This window comes from Triticum urartu, chromosome 3 (genome assembly GCF_003073215.2).
Source record: "Triticum urartu cultivar G1812 chromosome 3, Tu2.1, whole genome shotgun sequence".
Classification (NCBI taxonomy): Eukaryota; Viridiplantae; Streptophyta; class Magnoliopsida; order Poales; family Poaceae; genus Triticum; species Triticum urartu.
The window spans coordinates 10,103,534-10,109,537 of record NC_053024.1 but is presented as its reverse complement, the minus strand read 5'-3'; positions in this window follow the sequence as shown (position 1 = coordinate 10,109,537).

Below are 6,004 nucleotides of genomic sequence, written 5' to 3'. Positions count from 1 at the left end.
GACGTAACTCTTTACGTCGAACTCTTTATCACCTCCATAACCGAGAAACATATCCTTATTCCTCTAAGGATAATTTAGACCGCTATGTGGTGATCTACTCCTAGATCACCTTTGTACCCTCTTGCCAAATATGTGGCAAGGCACACATCAGGTGTGGTACTCAGCATGGCATACCGTATGGAGCCTATGACAAAAGCATAGGGGACGACCTTCGTCCTTCCTCTTTCTTCTGCCGTGGTCGAGCTTTAAGTCTTAACTTCATACCTTACAACTCAGGCAAGAACTCCTTCTTTGACTGGTCCATCTTGAACACCTTCAAGATCATGTCAAGGTATGTGCTCATTTGAAAGTACCATTAAGCGTTTTGATCTATCCTTATAGATCTTGATGCTCAATGTTCAAGTAGCTTAATCCAGGCTTTCCATTGAAAAACACTTTCCAAATAACCCTATATGCTTTCCAGAAATTCTACGTCATTTCTGATCAACAATATGTCAACAACATATACTCATCAGAAATTCTATAGTGCTCCCACTCACTTCTTTGGAAATACAAGTTTCTCATAAACTTTGTATACACCCAAAATCTTTGATCATCTCATCAAAGCATACATTCCAACTCCGAGATGCTTACTCCAGTCCTTAGAAGGATTGCTGGAGCTTTGCATACTTGTTAGCATCTTTCAGGATTGACAAAACCTTCTGGTTGTATCACATACAACCTTTCCTCAAGAAAATCGTTGAGGAAACAATGTTTTTGACATCCTATCTGCAAGATTTCATAAATAATGCAGTAATCGCTAATATAATTCCAACAGACTCTTAGCATCGCTACGAGTGAGAAAGTCTCATTGTAGTCAACTCCTTGAACTTGTCGGAAAACATCTTAACGACAAGTTGAGCTTTCTTAATGCTGATACTTGCCATCATTGTACGTCTTCCTTTTAAAATACATATGTACCTAACAGCCTTACAACCATCAAGTAGTTCTTCCAAAGTCTACACTTTGTTTTCATATATGGATCCTCTCTCGGATTATATGGCCTCGAGCCATTTTGGAATCCAGGCCCACCATCGCACCTCCATAGCTCGTAGGTTCATTGTTGTCTAGCAACATGACTTCCAAGACAGGATTACGTACCATTCTAAAGTAGTACGCATCCTTGTCATCCCACGAGGTTTGGTAGTGACTTGATCTGAAGTTTCATGATCACTATCATAAGCTTCCACTTCAATTGGTGTAGGTGCCACAGGAACAACTTCCTGTGCCCTGCCACACACTAGTTGAAGAGACGGTTCAATAACCTCATCAAGTCTCCACCATCCTCCCACTCAATTCTTTCGAGAGAAACTTTTCCTCGAGAAAGGACCCGATTCTAGAAAAAATCCCTTATTGCTTTCGGATCTGAGACAAGAGGTATACCCAACTGTTTTGGGTGTCCTATGAAGATGCATTTATCCGCTTTGGGTTCAAGCTTATCAGCCTGAAACTTTTTCACATAAGCGTCGCAGCCCCAAACTTTTAAGAAATTACAGCTTAGGTTTCTCTAAACCATAGTTCATACGGTGTCATCTCATCGGAATTATGTGGTGCCCTATTTAAAGTGAATGTGGTTGTCTCTAATGCCTAACCCATGAACGATAGTGGTAATTCGATAAGAGACATCATGGTACGCACCATATCCAATAGGGTGCAACTATGATGTTCGGACACATCATCACACTATGGTGTTCCAGGCGGTATTAGTTGTGAAACAATTTCCACAATGTCTTAATTCTGTGCCAAACTCGTAATTCAGATATGAATCTCTATGATCATATCATAGACATTTTATCCTCTTGTCACGACGATCTTCAACTTCACTCTAAAATTACTTGAACCTTTCAATAATTTCAGACTCATGATCCATCAAGTAAATATACTTAGCATCTACTCAAATCATCTGTGAAGTAAGAACATAACGATATCCACTATATGCCTCAGCACTCATTGGACTGCACACATCAAAATGTATTACTTCCAACGAGTTGCTTTCTTGTTCCATCTTACTGAAAACGAGGCTTTTCAGTCATCTTGCCCATGTGGTATGATTTGCATGTCTCAAGTGATTCAAAATCAAGTGAGTCCAAACGATCCATCTGTATAGAGTTTCTTCATGCATATCTACCAACAAACATGGTTCGCATGTCTCAATCCTTTCAAAAATGAGTGAGTCCAAAGATCCATCAACATGGAGCTTCTTCATGCGTTTTATACCAATATGACTCAAATTGCAGTGCCACATTTGTGTGGTACTATCATTACTATCTTATACCTTTGGCATGAAAATGTGTATCACTACGATCAGGATGATATTATTCAAATAAACAGAGTAACCATTATTCTCCTTAAATGAATAACCGTATCGCGATAGACATAATCCAATCATGTCTATGCTCAACGCAAACACCAAATAACAATTATTTAGGTTTTAATACCAATCTCGATGGTAGAGGGAGCGTACGATATTTGATCAACCATGGAAATACTTCCAACACATATCGTCATCTCACCTTTTAGCTAGTCTCCGTTTATTCCGTAGCCTTTTGTTTCGAGTTACTAACACTTAGCAACCGAACCGGTATCTAATACCCTGGTGCTACTAGGAGTACTAGTAAAGTACACATTATAATGCATATCCAATATACTTCTGTCGACCTTGCCAGCCTTCTCATCTACCAAGTATCTAGGGCAGTTCTGCTTCAGTGACTGTTCCCCTTATTACAGAAGCACTTAGTCTCGGGCTCGGGTTCAACTTTGGGTTTCTTCACTAGAACAGCAACTGATTTGTTGTTCCATGAAGTATCCCTTTCTTGCCCTTGCCCTTCTTGAAACTAGTGGTTTTACTAACCATCAACGATTGATGCTCCCTTTTGATTTCTACTTTTCGCGGTGTCGCGAATAGCTCAAGGATCATATCTATCCCTGATATGTTATAGTTCATCACGAAGCTCTAGTAGCTTGGTGGCAGTGACTTTGGAGAACCATCACTATTTCATCTGGAAGATCAACTCCCACTCGATTCAAGCGATTGTTGTACTCAGACAATCTGAGCACAAGCTCAACAATTGAGCTTTTCTCCCTTAGTTTGTGGGCTAAGAAAATCGTCGGAGGTCTTATACCTCTTGACGTGGGCACGAGCCTGAAATCCCAATTTCAGCCCTCGAAACATCTCATATGTTTCGCGACGTTTCAAAATGTCTTCGGTGCCTCAATTCTAAACCGTTTAACTGAACTATCACGTAGTTATCAAAATGTGTATGTCAGATGTTCGCAACATCCACAGACGATGTTCGAGGTTCAGCACACTGAGCGGTGCATTAAGGACATAAGCCTTCTATGAAGCAATGAGGACAATCCTCAGTTTATGGACCTAGTCCGCATAATTGCTACTATCAACTTTCAACTAAATTTTCTCTAGGAACATATCTAAACAGTAGAACTGAAGCGCGAGCCATGACATAATTTGCGAAGACCTTTTGACTATGTTCAGGATAATTAAGTTCATCTTATGAACTCCCACTTAGATAGACATCCCTCTAGTCATCTAAGTGATTACATGATCCGAGTCAACTAGGCCGTGTCCGATCATCACGTGAGACGGACTAGTCAACATCGGTGAACATCTTCATGTTGATCGTATCTTCTATACGACTCATGTTCGACCTTTCGGTCTTCTGTGTTCCGAGGCCATGTCTGTACATGCTAGGATCGTCAAGTCAACCTAAGTGTTTGCATGTGTAAATCTGTCTTACACCCGTTGTATGTGAAGTTGGAATCTATCACACCCGATCATCACGTGGTGCTTCAAAACAACGAACTGTGGCAACGGTGCACAGTTAGGGGGAACACTTTCTTGAAATTATTATGAGGGATCATCTTATTTACTACCGTCGTTCTAAGTAAACAAGATGCAAAAACATGATAAACATCACATGCAATCAAATAATAGTGACATGATATGGCCAATATCATATAGCTCCTTTGATCTCCATCTTGGGGCTCCATGATCATCTTGTCACCGGCATGACACCATGATCTCCATCATCATGATCTCCATCATCATGTCTCCATGAAGTTGCTCGCCAACTATTACTTCTACTACTATGGCTACCGGTTAGCAATAAAGTAAAGTAATTACATGGCGTTGTTCAATGACACGCAGGTCATACAATAAATTAAGACAACTCCTATGGCTCCTGCCGGCTGTCATACTCATCGACATGCAAGTCATGATTCCTATTACAAGAACATGATCATCTCATACATCACATATATCATTCATCACATCCTTTGGCCATATCACATCACATAGCATACCCTGCAAAAACAAGTTAGACGTCCTCTAATTGTTGTTTGCATGTTTTACGTGGCTGCTATGGGTTTCTAGCAAGAACGTTTCTTACCTACGCAAAAACCACAACGTGATATGCCAATTGCTATTTACCCTTCATAAGGACCCTTTTCATCGAATCCGATCCGACTAAAGTGGGAGAGACAGACACCTGCTAGCCACCTTATGCAACTAGTGCATGTCAGTCGGTGGAACCAGTCTCATGTAAGAGTACGTGTAAGGTCGGTCCGGGCCGCTTCATCCCACAATGCCGCCGAATCAAGATTGGACTACTAACGGTAAGCATATTGAACAAAATCAACGCCCACAACTACTTTGTGTTCTACTCATGCATAGAAACTACGCATAGACCTGGCTCATGATGCCACTGTTGGGGAACGTAGCAGAAATTCAAAATTTTCTACGCATCACCAAGATCAATCTATGGAGTAATCTAGCAACGAGGGAAGGAGAGTGCATCTACATACCCTTGTAGATCGCTAAGCGGAAGCGTTCAAGTGAACAGGGTTGATGGAGTCGTACTCGTAGTGATCCAAATCACCGATGATCCTAGTGCCGAACGGACGGCACCTCCGTGTTCAACACACATATAGCCCGGTGACGTCTCCTACGCCTTGATCCAGCAAGGGGAGAAGGAGAGGTTGGGGAAGACTCCATCCAGCAGCAGCACGACGGCGTGGTGGTGGTGGAGGAGAGTGGGACTCCAGCAGGGCTTCGCCAAGCACTACGAGAGACGAGGAGGAAGAGAGGTAGGGCTGCGCCAAGAGGGAGAGGATCTCGTGTGTCTTGCAGCCTCCAATACCTCAAGTATATATAGGGGAAGGGGAAAGGCTGCGCCCCCACCTAGGGTTCCCTCCCTAGGGGTGGCGGCAGCCCCCAGATCCCATCTGGGTGGCCGCCACAAGGGGGAGAGAGGGAGGCGCACCTGGGGTGGGCCTTAGGGCCCATCTGCCCTAGGGTTTGCCCCCCTCCCCTCTTGGAGGCGCCTTGGGCCTTGGTGGGAGGTGCCCCAGCCCACCTAGGGGCTGGTCCCTTCCCACTATTGGCCCATGTAGGCCTCCGGGGCTGGTGGCCCCACCTGGTGGACCCCCGGACCCCTCCGGTGGTCCCGGTACACTACCGGTGATGCCCAGAACACTTCCGGTGGCCAAAACCATACTTCCTATATATCAATCTTTACCCCCGGACCATTCCGGAACTCCTCGTGACGTCTGGGATCTCATCCGGGACTCCGAACAACATTTGGTAACCGCGTACATACTTTCCCTATAACCCTAGCGTCATCGAACCTTAAGTGTGTAGACCCTACGGGTTCGGGAAACATGTAGACATGACCGAGACACCTCTCCGGTCAATAACCAACAGCGGGATCTGGATACCCATGTTGGCTCCCACATGCTCCACGATGATCTCATCGGATGAACCACGATGTCAAGGACTTAATCAATCCCGTATACAATTCCCTTTGTCTAGCGGTACGATACTTGCCCGAGATTCGATCGTTGGTATCCCGATACCTTGTTCAATCTCGTTACCGGCAAGTCTCTTTACTCGTTCCGTAACACATCATCCCGTGATCAACTCCTTGATCACATTGTGCACATTATGATG